Source organism: Artemia sp. Qi Xiang Cuo, unplaced genomic scaffold (genome assembly GCF_049724085.1).
Source record: "Artemia sp. Qi Xiang Cuo unplaced genomic scaffold, ASM4972408v1 HiC_scaffold_31, whole genome shotgun sequence".
Taxonomy (NCBI): domain Eukaryota; kingdom Metazoa; phylum Arthropoda; class Branchiopoda; order Anostraca; family Artemiidae; genus Artemia; species Artemia sp. Qi Xiang Cuo.
Genome location: NW_028297440.1, coordinates 412,133 through 434,189, shown reverse-complemented (window position 1 = coordinate 434,189; position 22,057 = coordinate 412,133). Strand labels below are relative to the sequence as shown.

General features: G+C 35.8%; 1 pseudogene; it reads right to left on the bottom strand.

Moving 5' to 3' along the window:
• Positions 1-11,680: 11,680 nt before the first annotated feature.
• On the bottom strand, positions 11,681-12,751 carry LOC148938921 (protein adenylyltransferase Fic pseudogene; annotated as a pseudogene).
• Positions 12,752-22,057: the final 9,306 nt, after the last annotated feature.

Sequence of the window (22,057 nt, the reverse complement as noted above, 5' to 3'; positions counted from 1 at the left end):
AAACCGGGTAACTTGAAATTACGGGTCTCAATTTACTTTGACTATAGCAAAAATGATTAAATCTTATGAAATGACCGAAAAGTTACCATGATTGAAACAAAAATGCCTGATTAAGAAACTGAACCCTTGCCATTCTGATTCAGAGCCTAATGCTCTATAGTCTGGGACCCAACCGAAGGAATGTGCTCTATTTTAGTTTGTGAGTGGTCAGTGAAATGACCAAGATTTTTCTGTACCAAAGGACAGAGCATGACCTGATGATCCCGGGAAGGCCCGCTATACCGGTGTCAGACGCTGGCATCAGCAGCTATAGCAGTTCGAAGTTGCCTTTTCGCTTCCTTTTTTCTCGGTTAGCAACGCCATTTTAAGAGCACAGGATACATGCTCTAAGTAGAAAACGCTATTGTCGAGGAAAAGTATCTGGATAGAATGATCCCACTAAAGCCAATAAGCTAATTTCATTATCTCATACATCCAGCATATGTCAGTATTTGCCAGCGTGTTTCAGGCTTCATCAGTGATTTATCAAGTGTAGTGTATCTAGCAAGCGTAGCCTAGTATTAGTAGGCTATAGCATAGTAGCCTAGTATTTCAGGGGTTGACAACCTTCTGTATCAGCTTCCTGTTCAGTTCCGAGCACAGTTTATAGAATTAGCAGTATGGTCATTCCCTATCTCACCCATTATGAAATTATTGACTTACAAATAAACTAATAATGCTACTTGTTGCCCTTTTTATGCTCTTAACCCATATAATAATAATTTTTGTCAAATTGAATTTTCTCCCCCCCCCTAGGTTATATATACTAATTCGGGGTATATATTTGCACATTAGAGGGTGGGGGGTAAGTTTTAAACCTACCTCTCATTTGTATCAGAAATAAACTTTGCCCCCACTGCCCTAATGTGCAAATATATACCCTGAATTGGGATTAATAGGGGTGGGGGTAAAAGTCATTTCTGAAAAAGAGGGGTAAAATATAGAAAATAGAGGGGTATTGTCTGGGTGACAACTATCATTGTGAGAAAGTATAAATTCAGGAATCTAAAAATTTCAGTTCTATTGACATGCTTCAGAATTTAGCCTAGTTCTAATAGCACTATTTCTTACATTTAGAAACAGTAGGCTAACAAAGGGGGAATAATTGATCATTTTTTATTTTTTTTTTAACCTTGTTTCCATCAGGGGCATAGCTCCAGTATTGATAAAATTCTACTTAAGCTACTTTTGGCTATCTTGGTTCGGGGATAAGTTAGGAAAATGAATCATTCAGGGATGGGTCTACAGGCTAAAGTATGTCCTGGGAAGGTATTCTGAAGTACCCAACTCCACTCCTCCCTCTAGAGGGTCCTGGCCTTTGATTTTGAGTGAAACCTTACAAAAAAAATCTTCTGCTTTAATGAATTAAAAAAACAAAATTTTCAACTTCACAATCCCAAGCATTAAGGTTTTAAATATATGCAAATACACTTCATATATTAAAAAAAAAAAACATTAATATGGCTCAAAATTATTCTCAAATAACAGGAGTTATGTTTTCAGAACTAAAGCCAGATAATAAGAAACCAGTAACTGAAAATAAAGGTAATGAGTTGTTTTGTCAAATTTCAATAGGTTCTGCCTGTCAAGTTGGCAAATTTCAGGACCTTTAGTGGGAGAAATAGTGGAGGTAGGTACTTCAAAATACCATCCCAGGAGATACCTTAGCCTGTAGATCCATCTGTCTTTTTGGTAAAATTCTACTTTAGCTACTTTTGGCTATCTTGGATAGGAGTTAGGTTAGGAAAATGAAACTTTCAGGGATGGGTCTACAGGCTCAAATGTGTTATGGGAAGGTATTCTGAAGTACCTACTTCCACTCCTCCCTCTAGAGGGCCCTGACCTTTGATGACTTTTAAACATCTGTGTGGTATGAAAGTGAAACCTAACATCAGTCTATCGGATCAAGCTCTTTTGCGCCCCCCCCTAAAAAATCCTGGATTTACCCCAGACAACATCCCCCCTAGTCTACCAGTTATTAGAAGAAAAAAAATCCTCCTTTTCACAAATTTTATCAACCATCCACTCCCTTTTTTATAAAATAAAACAGACGACCGGGGTGTACAGGGTAGGTAAATTAAATATTAAGTCTTAATTTGTATATAAATAGCCATCCCCCTAGTGATTTCGAAACAGTAAAGGCCATCCCCCTCGTGATTTCAAAACAGTGGAAATGTACTCCCGAAGAATGTTGAAACAGTGGATGTATACTTTTTTGGATGTGCGAGAAATTCACGTTGTAGCTGACAGATATGACGGTTTATTCGGGTATCGAGATGCCGCTGGAAATCATGTCAGCTTGAAAGACAGCAGCGGTTGCCACGAGCACAGAGGTGCGAACGCTAGAGCACAAATATTGCTGGGAAGGAATACAAAGCTGTTCAACTGGACCTCCATCTTGGCAAGTTCGAAGACAAAAAGTCAGCTCCTTGAGGTTCTCTTTGAGATTTGTGAAGGGTCTGTGGATCTCGTCAAGCAAGGTGTGACACTGTATCTCTCGGGAGGCTTTTCAGATTGGATGAAAGTTGCGAAATTGCCAGCAAATGTGAGTGCAGAAGATTACAAAGAGCGTCTCAGCTCAGACCATGAAGAAGCAGACACAAGGATAATTTTACATGTCCTTGATGCTCTAGGGAGAAACTTCAAGGAGATTGCTGTGCTAGCAAATGACACTGACATAGTTGTTGGACTTCTGTATCACTGCTGTCAGCTATATGAAAAGAAGGAGCTGGTTGATCGTGCCATATATGTGAATTTTCAGAAGTATTCTGTGCCCACCAGCTTTGTGAAGTCCTGCCGAACAGTTTGCTCAGTTGCCTGCCAGTGGTCCACTGTGTGACTGGGTGTGATACCGTCAGCTATTTTTATGGCAAGGGCAAAAAGTCAGCTGTGAAAGCAGTTGAAAGATGGAACTTCTATGAGGATATACGGAACGTGATTGTGAGGCTAAAGTGCGACGATACCCATGCTGTCTTTGAAGAATTTATATCTGCCTGCCGGAGGGTAGTTGTAGCAATGTACGGCAAAGACACTATTGATTTCAAGTCTTTGAACCATTTGCGCAGTCACCAGTACCCAAGACAACAGTAACTGAAATGCTTGCCTCCAAAGGATTACGCTTCTTATTTTCACACTATGCGTTCTTTCCTACAGGTCAAATTCCTTTCGGAAGCAAACTTGCCAAGGCCTTCGCCAGTTGACCCTACTGGATTTGGCTGGACTTTTTCGAAAGGCAAAATTTGTCCAGTTCCAATGGGGGGAGATCCTTTCCCACAAGGTACCAGTCCTGAATACTGCCTTTGTCAGACTTGCTCTAGAGCCTGCCCGTGTGTTGACAAGAACAGAGGCTGTGATTTGTTGTGTCAGTGTGCAGGAAAATGTAACGAATCAGCAGATGAGTCCTCGGAAGACGAGTTTTGAAATTTGGACAATTTGTTCTTATATGTAATAGCCATTTGTTCTTTTAGTTGTTTCATTTTGAGTTAAAAGTTTCTTAGCTGTTCAGTTTCTCCTCTTCTCTGCTGCGAGGTGAATTCGCAACGTTTCCTGTATTAGGTTCTTAGAATCGATGTATTTCTGGCTTTACTTTGACACTTACATATTTTATTCGTAGCTAAAAGCTGAAGAAACCTAAAACTTTGATCTTACAACAACACGCCAACATTTCTCAACAATATAGCGGTCGTTTCCGTAATCAGCATGGTCAGTTACATTGGGTCCAACCTCCGTTTCGCGGTCATCTCGCTGACCACACCTGTGTCAGTTTTCAGAGGCTGGGTCTTCGACTACTAGTAACTGAACTACGGCGGCTGATGATCAAATTCAATCTATTTGTTCTTGTAGGACCAAAGTGTCTAACTTACAGAGCTTCTCCCTAAGACTATTGAGAGTTATGTCATCACCAAAAGCATAGTTATTGGACCTTATTCAGCAAATATATTTCCCATCGGCTATTATAAAACAGTGAGTTAATAAAAGTTTCTATTATAAAGAGTGAGAACATTAAACAATATTTGGCGAAGCTGAGCTTTTGCGAACAGGAGGAGGGGAGGGGGTTCATGGTTGCAGTTACCGCTGCAACCATGAAAGGCCTCTCGTATCCAATAATCGGGATCTGCTCAACCATTAGACCAATCAACCGTATCTGTCTCCTATTAAACGCAGCTAATTACTTCGTTAAATATCTCGATGGACAGAGTTTTCCAACTAGAAAAATTTTCCATTCTTAAAACTGGGATAATTAATCAATTAATTTTGTAACCTATCAAAAATATAAAGCAATGACGATGGAGTATAACAAGAAGAAAGAAAATGAAAAAAGAAAAGAAGCACATACAAGAACAGGATCAAATAAGTGCAAAATAAAACTCGAATAAACCAAACATTTCGGAAAATTAAACCGCTTCAAGAGTAGTTAAACTCTTTAAATGAATCATACAAATAAATACAATATAAAAATGATAATAACCCAGCAAAAAAGGAAACTAGCATTAATACAAAAAATCCTTCCAAGGGTGGTTTGATAGATATTCTGTAAGCTTGGAAAAAATCTTATCTGCAGCACCAAGAGGATCTGGCAAGCTGTATCTCTCCTGCAGTCTACCATTCCTAGTCCAAGGAGGAACCCGGATAAGGAACTTCAAATATTTGAAATAAGCCCTCCTGATTTTTATTTTATCTGACTGGTTAAAAATGTCCCAGAAAGGAGCCAGGTACAGAACATGAGGGAGAGGAACAGCATTATATGCTTTGGCAAGATGGGTTTACCAAGATTCAGCTGTGATCCAACTGCACCAGCATACGCATTACGGATCTTACGTTCGATTCGGGCAATAAGGGTTAAATCAGTGATAATGTAGTTACGAAAACATATTTGTCTAATGACAGGTGAAATTTTTCTTTGGTACTTGTATTTGTGATTTTTTTTTAATTTTGAAGATAAGATGATAAACGATGAGTGGTATTATTGATGATCAAAGACAATGTGTGGTTTGTATTGAAGCATGTTGGTTAAATCCTAAAAAAAATCATGTTTACAAAACAGCAAAAAAAAAGAATACATTGTATTACAGATAAACTCCTTTCAAGAGGACTGAAAAACTTTCAAAATTCAATATCAAAGTATTCCTATATTTACCCAAATGAATACATTGAAATTTTTGCTTAAGCTAAGACTTTACTGTGAGCTTAGGTTACTAGGCTCAATAATAATAAGTTGAGTAGTATTTCTTAGAAACTACTTCACAGTAATAAGGATGATCATTTATTAGGATGAAGGTTGTTTTGTTTAAATATATACTGTTGCAACTGAGAAAAGCCTACTGGAAGTCGAACATTTAGACACACTGGACCCAAAGTCTCCCGACAACTCAAACTTGAGCATTGTCCCATTACTTCTCGAGTATCCAAATTTGGCACAGGAGTCTGATGTGGAAAATTTTACCAAAATATGAAAAAGACTGCCATTTTGCGTTGATCTCAATGTTTGCATGGTTATCAACGCAATTAATAAATTATTTAATTAATTAACTAATTAATTAAGAGTCAAAGGCTTCTGGACCGCTGAGCGGAGCGAGCAGTCTTTTTTTGTCTAGTTTAATTATATATATATATATATATATATATATATATATATATATATATATATATATATATATATATATATATATATATATATATATATATATATATATATATATATATATATATATATATATATATATATATATATACATATATATATGTATATATATATATATATATATAAAACTGTACATATAAAATTGCATTAAAATGAGAAGTATAACTGCCCCCTTAATAATTCCATATTTAATGGCTCCTTTCCTCAGCAATCAATAATTACACAGAAAAGGCTCTTCAAAAAACAACTTCAAGCCTAATAACTTCAAAAAATAACTTCAAAACCAATTATAAAAAAAATTGCTACTTGCTATATCACAAGCTTCATTTTAAAGATGAAATTAAAAGCTTTGTTTCATATACATACACAAGAATTATTTTGAGGACAATTTGACTGAGCCTTAAAAAAAAAAAAAAAAAAAAGAACAAAAAAAAGAAAAAAAATTAAAGATTACTTTAAAACCAATAAGCTAGAAAAAGTATGTGAATATTTGTTTATTTACTCATGTTCTAAAGTACAAAGAATTTTTTAAAGTACATTTTAGAATGAACTTGTTCAGGTTCAAGACAAAAAAAGAGAAAGAAAAGTGAAACCTCATAGAAATAAACCTGAAACTCGTTTAGCCCTAAATTACCATTGAGATTAGATATTTGATGGTAGCAAAATGACTCAAGGTCATATCTAGAAAAGACAACTTGATGTTAGTAAACTCACAGTATCAAAACAATGCTGATAGCAAAACTCTTGAATGTCCCAATAGGGTTAAGTTTATGTTAATTCCCCTCACAATGAATTACAAAATCAGTACAATACCCCCTTTACAACCAATTGGCAGTTTAATAGATCTAAAATTTTACACATAAAAGTAGAATATAACATAAGAGTAGCTAACACCATGGCAAATTTCTGTAGAGAAAAAAAAAATCCCAAGCAAAACCAATTTAATACCCAATAGAAGTTTAAATTTTTAGAAAAATATTCTATGAGCTAAAGCTTGTAGTTTAAATGCTACGCAATTTACAGCTGCTTGGTTGCAGGGAATATTTAAAAAACATATCGTATTTGAATAAACAGAGAAAATATATCCAGGAAATTGGTAGGCGTCTTCTTTTGCTTTTATTAAATTAATAAAATAAAAGCAAAATTATTAAATTTAATAATTTTGCTTTTATAAAATTATTAAATTTATTAGTACTTTCCCATTAGGTGGGCCTTTCTAAAAACTCAAATTTGATTAATGCTAATAAAATAAAATTATAAGCTTGTAGTTTAAATATGAATATTTGAAAAACATATCGTGCTTGAATAAACAGAGAAAATACATTTAGGAAATTGGTTAGTGTTTTTTTTTGCTTTTATTAAATTAATTGGTACTTTCCCATTAGGTGGGCCTTTCGAAAAAGTCAAGTTTGATTAATGCTAATGAAATAAAGTAGGATGAATACATAATAGCTTATAAACACATTTGGGCATTATATTTTCACATTAGGGCGGGGAGAGGGAGGGGGGTAAATCATAGCATATATTAAATACGTAACGTAACCTAACCTAGGTTCCTTTTTCCTCCCCTAAACCCCCAAAAACAACAGTTTAATATCGTATACGCAATGAAAACCATGCCATCATTGCCTACTTTATAGCAGTTAACACGTCAAAAACAGGTTTTATCATTGCCTACTCGACAGCGGTTAACCCAAAAGGCCCACCTAATGGAAAGGTACCAATTAATTTTCTTTAAACCCAACACCACTCCTCTCAGTGACGAAATCTTTAAGAAAAAAAAATTACTTTAAACCTTAGACGTCACCTAAACTTTTTTTTGAAAATATTAAATAGCAGCCGGGCGGACACACTTCAAACCACTATATAGGCTACTACAAATAGAACAATCTATAAAAAAAGAAATTCCCTTTCCCGCAGTAAAAGCCGTCCTCCCATCACAGGAGGCCCTTCTCACGGAGGTCTGCTTACCATTTCATATATTTTCCATTGGTGGCCCGTTATGTCTCCCACGCAAAACAGAAAAAAAATCCCTTTATTCTCAAAAAGGAGAATAATGTAGGTGTCAAGTCAATACAGCAGGCTGATAGCTATACAAAAATAGGTATTTGTCAGGTTTTGGCCACTATTTCACAATAGCAAATACTGATATTTTTAGAAATGAGCCTGACTTCAGGTGCTAAAAGTTATTATTGGTAGAGCAAATTCTAGATCACAGATGAAATTAATAATTGTATATCTTACTGAAAGGTTAATTCTTAAAAAAAAATAATCATTTATTACTCAATGGTGGAAAAAAATCACTGATAGTATGAATGATGATTGTATCCTGGAATGTGCCCAATAAGTTACTGCAATTCTGTTAGCACAAGGGAGCACAAGATTCAGCAAAAAAGGTTAAATGAACTTTTAAATTCCTTGAAAAGAGCTGGTAAGAAATATCAGTTTTATGAAATTATAACACTAACAATTAGATTGATTTATACATAAAAAATAATCATGTAAAAAACATTTCTAAAAAAAAGAAATGTTCTTGAAATCAGGCATGTACGACCCATATTTTGCTCGGTACCATCTGACATTTTGGAAGAAGCAACTGGCAATGGAAGAAAGCAAGGGTTCTCTCAGAAGGGAGGTGACCAACACTGCATGAAACTTCATTTTGATTTGCAAATTTTAACATTGGGGGGCGGGGGTTCTAGCATAAAATACTTATTTAAGGGAGGTTTTCCGTTTTACATAAACATTGCCAAATCCCAAAGATGATTTTTTCAAAAAAAAATCCTTTATTTGAGTGAATATTTGGCTTAGATCATAAGCTAAGCATGACATGACAAAAATAGCCAATAAAATTGACCAAAATAGCAATATATTAGACTTAAATTGATCAAAATAAGCAATGTAATTTTTAAAGGTATTACGATTCTAAAGCCTAGAATACTTTCTCCTGTATAGTCTAATTATAATGTGTTTTTTGTATATTGATACTTAAACCTTTTAGGAGCCAATTTAACCAAATCTGTAAGTAGATAGGGAAGCAAGGCTGTATCCAGGGGGAGTAGGGGGTTTGAACCCCCCCCCCCCGTATTGTTTGTCTGACTTGAAAAACTTAACAAAATGGATATAAACAAATTTTTTATGCGTTTTTTTTGTGTAGCCCCCCCTCCCCCCCCCCCCAAAAAAAAAAAACTGGATACGTCCCTGTAAGGATGGATTAAAAATTAGAAGATTTATTACTGATTTGGATTTTTAATGCATTAGTTGTCTAATAGAAAAATGTCCGATTTTTTTTTATGTTCTCAACTGTATTCATTTAAAAATATTAAATATGTAGATTTTGAATATAATTGGTCCCATAGATTTAAAAAATGTGTTTCGCGCAAAAAAATATGCGTTATTTCTAATTAATCTTTTCCCTGTGAATCCATTGATTTTAAAAAGTTCAGTTTCTTTTTCGCTATCCACCCTCCTTCCCTATTACAGAAAAAAGAAAAAAGTGATTAAAAATAGACTCATTCCCATTGGACTCTGAAAGAATAATTAAATAAAAAGAGTACTGATTAATTAAAGCATAAACTGGATTAATCTAGGTATTCATATGTAGCTTTAGGCTCTTTCTCGGAACGCTACCTAACATATTTTTACTGGGAATAAAAAAAAAAAAAAAAATTTATTCAGCGCTAAAAGTTATAGATTATTTCTAAAAAAAAATTCTGGGAATACAGTTTAAAAAGTTAAGTTAAGTTATTTTTCGCTATCAACCCTCCTTCCCAATGAAAGAAAAATGAAAAATGAATTAAAATAGAATTCTTTTCATTGAACTCTGAAGGATTAATTAAAATAAAAAGAGAGTACAGATTAATTAAAGAATAAACTAGATTTATCTAGGTTTTTATAAGTAGCTTTAGGCTCTTTCTCGGAAGGCTTCTTTTTTCTTTTTACCAAACTAGCATAAGTTACTAGTTCCCAATAGTAGGATATATTAATCGGTTTCAAAGACTTTTGAGACACCTTTAAGTTAACGTGAGACCCATAAATAATAGTAAATATTTATCAAGGAACGAATGGAGTTGGTCATTCATTGCCAGAAATCGGCTCCATTAGTGCTTCAGGTACTTGTTTTTCTGGGTCATCTGCCGTAGCTGAGCCTCGAAGCGAGAATCCCGCAAATATAAAAAGAAGAGCACCTGAACAAAAAAGTGGCATTAAAAGTGACATCAGCGCAGAGGCGGTTTTAGAGCAGGGACAGAGAGGGCATTTGCCCTGAGCACAAACTTTCAAATAGATAACCTAACGTTTATAATCATTTTGTAATTTTTGGAATGTTACTTTTATTGAAATAAAGTAGAGGTCGCAGTTAACAAGTGAAAATAATACAGAAAGTGCGAACCAACATAATTCAATTTAGAGCTTTGATAAACATGCGGATATCAAAATACACGGTACTTGTGTATTATATAAAACACACTCGAGAAGGGAAGTTTGGTGACAATAAAATATAATGAAAATAGAATACTTTATTAGCACAATTGGGAAGGTCATTTGTGATTTACTAAATTGGGAGCTAAGGCGTCGGCTGACCGTCTCAAAGACAAATAAAAGTTCATTTACTAACGTGATTCTTGACTTAGTTCATTTTAGTTCATTATTAACGGGATTCTTGAGGACACCGGTTAGTTAGCTTTGACTAATGATAGAATATAGTGTCTCAACATGGATGTTCAGGAATCATTTCAGATTGTTGGAAAGGCCACAACACAACTGATCTGGAACGAACATGTTTCACTCATTTGAAAGTGAACCACAAAAATAATTTTGTCAACCCAGAAACCGGCGCCTCTACCCAAAAAGAAGAGAGAGTGTGGGGTTCCGCAAAGTGGAGGAACAAACAACACCGAGGTACGTCCCGCCATCATTTACATTGATCTTTAGTAGAGTACATGTGGCGGGCGGCAGTAAAGGCAGAAGACCGAGTTCATTTTAACGCGATTCTTGAGGACATTTCTACGTTCTGGGAGCATATTTCCAAGTTGCAGTTTTCACAACTTTGCTAAAAAGTATTATATTTTTATCATTTTTTTTTTCATTAGGTTAAATAGGTTTGGTTAGGCTAAAATAGATTTGTTTAGGTTACGTATTTAATATATGCTATGCTTTACCCCACCCCCCTAACGTTCAAATATATTGCCCAAATTTGTTTCTAAACTATCACATTTTAATAATAATTTTGTTTTATTTAATTATCATTCACCAAACTTCATTTTTCGAGTGTGTTTTATATAATAAACCAGTACCAAATACACTTCCAAAATGTTCTTTTAAACAAAAAATAAATAAATAATACATTGTACCAACATCTTTATTTACTTCGTAAGCATTTTTGCGCTGCCTATGATAAAACTTGTCTATAGGTATCTATATTCTACTGTATTTAAACGAACGACTGTATATGTACTAAGTTATGTATATATTTTTTTTAAACAGTTCCACAGCTCCATGTCATGCCATGCTTAGCTTATGATCTAAGCCAAATATTCACTCAAATAAAGGATTAAAAAAAAAAAATCATCTTTGGGATTTGGCAATGTTTATGTAAAACGGAAAAACTCCCTTAAATAAGTATTTTATGCTAGACCCCCCTCCCCCCAACGTTAAAATTGGCAAATCAAAATGAAGTTCCATGCAGTGTTGGTCACCTCCCTTCTGAGAGAACCCTTGCTTCTTCCATTGCCAGTTGTTTCATCTAAAATGTCAGATGGTACCGAGCAAAATAGTGTGCTAAAAACTGTGAAAACAGAAACTGTGACATCTAGATCTTTGGAAGTGGTAAGGAAGCCTTGAACATATTGAGATGGAGGAGGAGCGTGTACAGTTGAGCAGACCTTATGCGGTTTGGTGCTGCAGAGAGTTAGCAGTTGTAGTATATTTTAACCAGCTCAATCTTTTTATTTAGTTGATTTATATTGAAAAGTTACTGCTTTTTTGTTTCTTGTATGAATTCTAAATCTGTTGTTTGTGAAATACTGGGTGTGACATGGCCAGAAGAAAAACATTTAGCGTTTCTTCTACAGAGTGGGCAACAAACCTAATGAAAGGACGCACATCACCCTGCTGAGCAATTTCTAGAGCTTGGAAATACGGACTATTTTCTTCTTTATCGATAATTACGAGAGGATATTTAGCTCGCATTAATATTAGATTCATTAGAAGTCTGGAAGTTCTTCCATTGCCATCAGTAAATGGGTGAATTGATACCAGCTTAAAATGAGCAAGTGCAGCGTCTTTAATCGGATGCAAGCTTCTCGCGTCAGTTGAGTTGAGCCAGTTTATAAATTCAGTCATGAGAAACTTTACTTCTTGTGGAGATGGAGGCTTATGACCGTTAACAGACACCTGGGTATGACGGTAAACCCCACTTTCACTGGAGTCTACCAGACCCAGCACATAACTATGTAATTGTAATATGTCCTCCTCTGATATATGGCCCAGTTTTTTAAGCAGAGTACTACAGAGATATTTTAAAGCGTTATCAATTCCAAGAATCTCATTGTATTCAATTAAGCTTTTATCGGGCATAGGGTTTCGATTTTCAAGTACCAAACGTGTCTCTGCTAAAGTCATAGTATTACCTTTAATCCCGGCTGTATGGTAAACATAGCGAGTCTTAATATCATTTGAAACTTCTTTAAAAACTGCTTCATCGGGAAACTTCACAATTTCATCTTTCTTTCCTGCAATATTCTGTAGCAAACACTCATCAAGTTTGTCTACTAAAGGCAGTGTTCTCTCGTGGTTCTCTAAAGCTCTGGAATGGCAAGGAGATATACTTAGGGCTCTTTGGTAATAAAAATCTGCTTTCATTAAACTATGTCTTGTTCTCTCCAGATATTCACCATAAGAGTTCAAAATGTCTGGAAGGCCAGGTGCTAAATCTAAAGCACGCTGGAACGAGAACAATGCTTTTTCCGGATTACCTGATTTAGTCCTTTTAACGGCGTAGTTCATTGAAAGAATAGCCTCCTCAGTTGCAGAGTTGGGAATAGCTTCATTTTCGTATTCAATGTTGATCATTCTTGATCCCATGCTTACCTGTAAATGAGGTAAATTGAGCTGATGCATCCTTTTATATTGTTATATGACGGCATGACAAGTAATTGTGATGACTTATCATGACGTCATGACATCGTGATAATGCAAAAGCAACACTGAACATTGTTTTATTCTTGTAAGTCTCAGAATTATGTCATTTACAGTTGTAAGTTACTCTATATGGCGTCATTTGTGTGTGAAATCATTTTTGTATATGAAGATGAAGCTCTTTTTCAAAAATTGTATTTTGTTTAATTATGTGTTTTTTTGTTGCTTACAGAAATGATACAGGTATGTTTTATTTTTCAAATGAGCCTTTAAATACTTCTCAAGGATGCTTCAGCACCGCATTGGTGACGACAGAAAAAAAAGTAGAATAAAAAAAAGGGGACATACTACAGCTTCCCAAGCAAAAAAGTGATTCTCTTTGTTGGTCAAGACAGGAGACTATAATTTCTCCAATGAAAGTTTCAACTACAGTAATTCTAATAATGCAGTTTTCATTTCAATCAGGCACCGGTTTAGTGAATTTTAGGCTATTCTTTTTAAGTCTAATATATTTCTATTTGCAGCAAACTATTTTCATTAAGACTAACTAAAATAATAGTTACCGACTCTGAATCGTTTTAATAGTTACTCGACTCTGAAACATTTTAGGTTTCATAGTCAAGAATTTTAGCTTTGGTATGTTTGCATCACCACCTTTAAGTGTCCTCAAGATTTTAAAACCATATTTAAGTTAGAAATTTCTAAGATTTTGAAATCAATCTGACAAGAAAAGCACAAACTGGATTCCTATATAACCCTGCCTTTTGCATATAAGAACTGTGACATCATTTATAGTTGTGCTTGTTTTTTAATGGGTCTCTTAAGGTCTATAGCATTATCCAAGATTCAGAATTTATCAAAGAAAATTACATATTTCTAGCTCGGATTTCATGGCAACAACTTACAGTAGCCGAACACAAAGTAACCAGAGCTTTTCAATATTTCCCATTTCAACAAAAAAAAAAAAATTAATTTCAATTTTTTTATGAAAGTATTCACAAATAGATGTAGCAGCGGTTGCAAAAAGTCACATTCACAGCTGCAATTTGTCACAGTTAGAAGCAGTCACAGTTGCAGGCACAACTAGGCTAATTTGCAGCTGGAATAGCAGCAGCAGTAGCAGTGGCCCTGAAAGTCACAAGTTAATTTCCTTAGCTGTTTGTAAGATATTACAGATATACCTTCATGATAACTCGGATACGAGTAGTTTCTTTTGATTTAGCTCAATATACGCCTTGACATTTCTTTAAGCCTTGCTTCAACACCCTTAGCCTTTCGAACACATCCAGGATCAAACATTACCCTATTGCTGAATGATAAATCCTGCATGTGAAACATGGACAAATTGTATAAATTATATTCACTGCCCCGGGTGCTGCGGAGGCATGGCATCCCCAGTGACTTAACCATTAGACATTGTGACAATTTTGAATAAAATGGCTTTTTAAAACCTCTATCAGTGGTAAGGAGAGAATCTAAAAGAGCAAAGAGCGGTTGCCTTTGCTCCTTTTTCAAAATGCCTCCCAACATGTCTTTAAAGTTTCCACTTAGCACCCTTAGCTGCTCCTTAGATACTGCTGGTATATCTACTTAGATATATGTGGAGGTAGGCGAGCTAAAAAGGGAATGAGAGGGGGCTGGTTGCCCTACGACCACTTTTTAAAAGCTTCCTCAACATGCTCAAAAAGTTTAAACTTAATATCCTCAGCAGTTCTAGTGATCTTGCAGATAATCTTTTTTGGATAAACAGGATGCGCAAAGTATCTTTAGATTAAGCTTAACTCGCCCCCTCAACATTCCCTGAAGTTTCACCTCAGCCATTTAGAGCATATCTAGAATCACAAATTCCTCCTTTTTGGTAATGGTAAATCCTGGATGTAAAAAAGGGTAACTTATACAAATTACAATCCTTACCCTGGAGGCAGTGGGGCCATTGCATTCCTGAAGGCATGATCTTTTGACTGTTTTGAACAAAATAGTTTTTTTGAAATTTAATCAGTGATGAGAGAAGGCAGCATCTTAAAGGGGCAAGGGGGGATGGTTACCCTCTGATAGCTCTTCAACATCTCCTGAAATTTTCAACTTAATACCCTCAGCAATTCCTTAGGTATTGGTTGAAGGCTCTGGCGGTGCCAGTGTAGGTGATACAATACCACCAGTGCCACTACGGGTCTCCACTAGGGTACAGTATCACGTTTGAGTGGTCCCCCGGGCTCGAAGAGTTCTTCCCGCACTGATATTATAACCTGTGTGGGTACGACAGGTGCCATACTATTTAGCTTAAGGTGACATGGCCTGTGTCACCACTGATAAATATATTCTTGGAGGGGGACGGATCCTCCGGTGGATACTACAATGACAATAGTTCTAAAAAATATTCCAAACCTAACCAGGTTTCGGGGAAAATAATCTAATACAGTCGTAGAAAATGACTCAGTTTTATAACCAATTTCAAAATATCACAATCTCAATTCTAAATAGGAACTAACTTGAAAACATACATAAAGACAAGAGATAAGGTTGCCTCTTTCTCCATAGTGTTACACAGTGGGCCAATAAAATTTATGGGTAGTCAAAATTGAATTTGCTTTACACATAAATTATATTTCAATGGGAATAGTTATCTAGATAACAATAGAATTTTACAAACAAATTTCTTCCTTTGTGCATAACAGGCTAGCTTCTACGAGACTTTAACTTGTAAATTAGATTGTATTTTAGGCAATTATATGTATAAGAGAAAAGGGATATTTATATGATAAAAAAGTAGCTCGGGCCCCAATACCTCCCCCATAGGATACTTGGCCACCCTTTACATACTAACGGAAATAAACGCCAAATTGCTAACTACAGACCCATTTCAGTTTTACCAGTATTTTCTAACTATTTGAAAAGGTAATTCATGATCGAATTACAAAATTTTTAAATGAAAATATAATTTTGCTGTCTAGCCAATATGGTTTTTAAAAATATCCTTCCACTATACATGCTGTATATCATTTTATTATAAAGATTAAGGAATTTTTGGATTTTGGATTCATTACGTCGGCAATGTTTGTGGATCTTTCGAAAGCTTTTGATGCTGTTAATCACGAGGTATTAATATCAAAACTGAATAGGATGCGTTTTCCGGTTTTGATGGTAAAATGGAAAAAATTGTAGTTGGAAGATAGACTGCAGACTGTAGTTGTCAGATCATCTACAGCACTAGAAAGATAAATAGAATACGGAGTTCCCCAAGATTTAATCCTAAGGCCACTAATTTTTTTATTTCTGTTTCGGAATTAAAAGAATTTGTAACTAATTGCATACTAAAAACTTATGCTGATGACACAGTAATACTGTTTACTGTAGATGGTTTGTTTGCTATAATTAAGATCACTTTAGCTCAATTGTCTAGTTATTTACGAATGAATCATCCATCTTTAAATATTTCGAAAACGAAATATGTGATTTTTTAAAATATACAAAACTACAACAAATGAAATACTTTCATTTGGAAATGTAGTGATTGAAAGGGTAACCAGTTTCAAGTGTTGGGAATGATTATTGATGAAATGATGACATGGAAAGATCAAGTGAGGGTACTTTCCATTAAAAATTTCGGAGGGACTGGTATTGAAAAATGGAATAAAACATTTTAATCATGAAGCGGTGGGCGTGGGAGGGGGGTCAATTACTCTACACTCACTTTTTGAAATCACTTTTGCTGAGGCTTTTGAAATTTCTACAACAACTTTCTATATAAACCTTATATGCCTCCAGGGCATAACTTACAACCCTTGCACAGAGGGCTTTGAGGGGGTTATCATCCTAAAAGACCTAATTTCCAGAACTTAAAACTACGTTTAATAAAATGGCTATCTCAAAATTTTGATTTAATATGTTTGGGTAAAAGGTGGGCGTGAGGGGGGGGGGTAGTTGCCCTCCAATTACTTTCGACTATTAAAAATGGCACTAGCCCTTTGAATTTCCAATTGAATGAGCCTTTTTTGAAGTTTCACGACAACACCTTCTATAAAAACCTTATATGTCCCCAAAGCATAACTTAAAACCCTTGCCCCGAAGGCTGGTGGGGAGTGTCCTCCTCAGAAACATAATTTCTATTTGGAAATCAACTATGCTGAACAAAATGGCTATCTCAAAATTTTGATTGGATGTGTTTCGGGAAATGGTGGGCGTGGAAGGGGTGTTAATTGTCTTCAAATCACTTTCGACAATCCGCTCCAATTTCCTATTGAATGAGTCCTTTTCGAAGTTTCTACGACAACTTCTTCGATACGAAATGCCCTGCTCTAAAGGAAAAAATAAAAATAATAGGTTGTGCCAACATTGTTCTTATATGCCCTCAGGGCATAACTTAAAACCCTTGCCCCGAGGGTTGTGCGGAGAGTGTCCTCCTCAAAAACATATTTTCTATCTGGAAATCAACTATGCTGAACAAAACGGCAATCTCAAAATTCTGATCGGATGTGTTTGGGGGAATGATGGGCGTGGGGGGGGGCTAGTTTCCCTCCAATCACTTTCGACAATTAAAAAGGGCACTAGCCACTCCAATTTCCGATTGAATGAGCCCTTTTCGAAGTTTCTACGACAACTCCTTCGATACGAAGTGCCCGGGTATGGAAAAAAAGAATAGATAAATAATACATAGTGCCAACATCGTTCTTTACTTAGGCAGCACTATTGCGCTGCCTATAATTTTTTAATATTATTCTGCACTGAGGACGGTTGAGCGGAGGTGTCGATCAAAATATTTACATAACTTTTTCTTATGTTTTTCACTGGCTCTTATTGTCCTCGTTTCTCTCTTTGCGATTTTTTGTTTGTAATTTTTATTAGCTTTGATTAAAAAGTTGTTGATAATAAAAAATGTTTTTAGTTAGCCATTCAAGTTACAATAAAATTAAGGATAAATAAAGATGAAGATTCAACAGAACCAGTGCATTAAAGCTATCAAGTATTTTGCAGTAGGTTGCATCAAAACATGGCAGATGGCGTTGAATTGACATCTCTACTTTCTCTTACAGGGACAGGTAGTAAGCTTATCTGGGCGATTCCGCTTTCCCTAATTCTGTTTTGTAGTTTCCATATTTTTGTTACTAAAGAAAGTAGTATGGGCATAGCAAGATCCAGCGCAGCCTTATTCGTACTTTCAAACGCACCCGATGGATTTAAAGGGTCGGGTACCCCTACACAACCAGCCAACTGGCAAGATTCCCACGTCACACCCCTGTTTCCGTAACCAGGTTTAATATGTATGACGCAATCTTGTTTCACTATATGAAGGAACACAGGTGGCAATATTTCCACAAAACCAGGATTTTAAAGGCATCTCGGGATATAACCGGTCCCTGTTTCCATGACACTTTTGATTCCTGTGAAGACACTCCCCCAGGATTCTGACAACATGTCCTGTTTCAAGCACATACCATGTTCCCGTTACAGCAATGTTTACCTGTGTAATATAGATGACGCAAAACGTACAGAGGGAAACAATTTATTTCTAGAAATGAGTTATCACCAGGTCATTTAGTAATAAAGGCGAGAAGGGACTACAATGGAAATCAAGTATGATAGAAATTATGTTTTTGAGAAGGACACTCCCCGACAGCCCTCAAGGCAAAGGTTGTAAGTTATGCCCTAGGGGCATATAAGGTTTTTATAGAATGCTGTGTCGTAGATTCTTCAAAAAGGGCTTATTCGATTGGAAATTGAAATGGCTAGTGCCCTTTGTAATTGTCGAAAGTTATTGGAAGGCAACTAACACCCCTTCAACGCCCACAACTTTCACAAACATATTCAATTAAAATTTTGAGACAGCCATTTTCATGACAGCCAGTTCCATGCAGCTTAAAGTTTAGGAAATTATACCTTTGATGTGGACACTCCCCCCCCCCAGTCTTCAGGGAAAGGGTTATAAGTTATGCCCTGGGGGGAAATAAGGTTTTTATTGAAATCTTTGTCGTAGAAACTTGAAAAAGGGCTCATTCGATTGGAAATTTAAAGGGCTAGTGCCCTTTTAAATAGTTAAATGTGGTTTGAGGGCAAATAGCCCCCCTCTCACGCCCACCTTTTCCCCAAACACATCCAATCAAGATTTTTAGATAGCTATTTTGTTTCACGCAGTTTAATGCTCAGGAAATTATACCTTCGAGGAGGACACTCCCTCCACAGTCTTCAGGGCAAGGGTTATAAATTATGCCCTGGGGGCATATAAGTTTTCATTGAAATCTTTGTTGTAGAAACTTAAAAAAAGAGCTTTTCCAATTGGAAATTCAAAGGGCTAGTGCCCTTTTCAATAGTCGAAAGTGATTTGAGGGCAACTAACCCCCCTCTCACGCCCAACTTTTCCCCAAACACATCCAATCAAAATTTTTAGATAGCCTTTTTGTTTCACGCAGTTTAAGGTTCAGGAAATTTTACCTTTGAGCAGGACACTCCTCCCACATTCTTCAGGGCAAGGGTTATAAATTATGTCCTGGGGGCATATAAGTTTTTATTGAAATCTTTGTCGTAGAAACTTGAAAAAGAGCTCTTTCAATTGAAAATTCAAAGGGCTAGTGCCCTTTTTAATGGTCGAAAGTGATTTGAGGGCAACTAACCCTCCTCTCACGCCCACCTTTTCCCCAAACACATCCAATCAAAATTTTAGATAGCCATTTTATTCAACGTAGTTGAAAGTTTTGAAAATTAGATTTTTAAGGATGACAACCCGTCCCCCCTAACCCTCAGATCAAGGGTTATAAGTTATGCCCTGGGGGCATGTAAGGTTTTTTATAGAAAGTGATGTTGTAAAAACATCAAAAAGGGCTCATTCAATTGGAAATTGGAAGGACTAGTGCCCTTTTAATAGTCAAAAGTGATTGAAGGGCAACTAACCCCCCTCTCACGGCCACCATTTCCCCAAACACATCAAATCAAATTTTGAGATAACCATTTTGTTCAACGTAATCAAAAATTCTGGAAATTAAGTCTTTTAGGATGATAACCCCCCTCAGAACCCTCAGTGCAAGGGCTGTAAGTTATGCCCTGGGGGCATATAAGTTTTAGGCAATATAGAAAGTTGTTGTAGAAATTTCAAAAGGCCTCATTTGTTTGGAAATCGAAATTGCCCTTTTTAATAGTCGAAAGTGAGTGGAGAGTAATTGACCCCCCTCCCATGCCCACCATTTCCCCAAACACATTCAATCAAGGTTTAGAGATAACCATTTTGTTCAACATAGTTGAAAGTTCTAGAAATTATGTATTTAAGGATGACAAACCCCCAAGAGCCCCAAGGGCAAAGGTTGTAAGTTATGCCCTGGGCATATAAGGTTTTTATAGTTAGAGTTGTCGTAAAAACTTCAAAAGGGGCTCATTCAATTGGGAATTGAGAGGGCTAGTGCCCTTTTCGATAGTCGAAAGTGAATTTAGGGTAACTAGCCACCCTCTCACGCGGAATACCATTCCGCGTGAGAATCGCGCGGAATGCGCGCGATTCTTATCACCTTTCCCCTAAACACATCCAAAGAAAATTTTCAGATAGCCATCGTGTTCAACGCAGTATAAACTTCTGGAAATAAGGTCTTTGAGGGTGACGACCCCCCCCCCCCGCCCTCAGGGAATGGGTTGTAAGTTATGCCTTGGGGCATATTCGATTTTTATTGAAAGCGTTGTCGTAGAAACTTTAAAAGGGCTTATTTGATTGAAATTTGAAAGGGCTAGTGCCTTTTTAAATAGTTGAAAGTGATGGGAGAGCGACTAACAACCCTCTCACGCCCACCATTTTCCCAAACACATCCAATCAAAATTTTGAGATAGACGTTTTGTTTAACGTAATTGAAAGTTCAGGAAATTATGTCTTAGATGATGAGAACCACCCTCAGAGCCCATAAGGTAAGGGTTGTAATTTATGCCCCGGGGACGTATAAGGTGTTTATAGAAAGCGTTGTCATAGAAACTCAAAAAGAGCTCATTCAATTGGAAATTGAAATGCCTAATGCCCTTTTTAATAGTCGAAAGTGATTGGAAGGATGAAATTTTTATAGTAAAAATCGATGTGGGTATAATGCATGATTTTTTGTTGTTGTTTAGACCAGGGCACTTCGTATCGAAGGAGTTGTCGTAGGAACTTCAAAAGGGGCTCTTTTGATTGAAAATAGAACGGGATGAAGCCCTTTTTAATAGTCGAAGTGATTGTAGGGCAACTAATCCCCCTCCCACGGTCACCCTCCCATTTGTCTTTATGTTTAAAAATTAAATGTTGCCTTAAGATAAAATCAAAATGCACAGTGTTAATGATAATTCCTAATGAGGCATCTCAGCAGTATCTCAAGAAAGACTGAGGGTATTATGTTCAAGCTTTTGGGGCTACTTCTGCTATTAAAATTTAACCAAATCAAAATAACGTAAGTGTGTCCAAGCTATCAAATGAAGTAAACATATTTTTTTGCACATGGTATCAAGTTTTCTATTTCAGGTCAACTAGAGGAGATATGAAACTAAATTAAACACTACTATTTGTGTCCAGATTTTTAAATGGGTGTATGTTGTTAAAAATTGCTGAAAATTTTTCCCCAGCATACATAGCAGACCAAACTATAAAGTCTTAAAAAACGAAAAGATTTAAAGTATTATTTTCTTTTCCCCAGAAAAAACTATGCCAATATAAAACGAACAGAAATTAACTAAAAAAACCTTTTCAAAGAAAAGCAAAGAACTCCATTAAACAAAAAATGAGAAAAAATCAAATCACATAATCTTCGAAGTGTGAAACTAATGCAAATCAGCATCGATAAATAAATGAAACCCAAAACGAACAGAAATTACAATAAATAACCGAGTCAAACTCAAAACGAGCATAAATTAACATAGGTTGGGCTCAAAACCTCTATACCTTCCCAAGACTGGAACATAATTTGCACTTAACTGAAAAAATACAAATAAATGTGCATTGTCAGTTTAATATACATATACTGATATTTAGTAATCAAAATGTTAATATTATTGGATTTATTAAAGTTATAAAAGTAAGAACATTTATGTATTTTCACTAGAGCTAATTATTTTAATCAGTAAATATGACCTTACACTAAAAACGCATTTAAATTTGATTCCATCGAAAAGTGAAGAAAGAGAAGAAGGGTCAAGGAAAAAGAACCAGGAAAGAGGTAGGAAGATGTTGGATATAATATAATCAAATCTAAGGGAAGCTGTAAAGTTTTCTATATTGACAAACAACGATTGAAATTTAAGGAA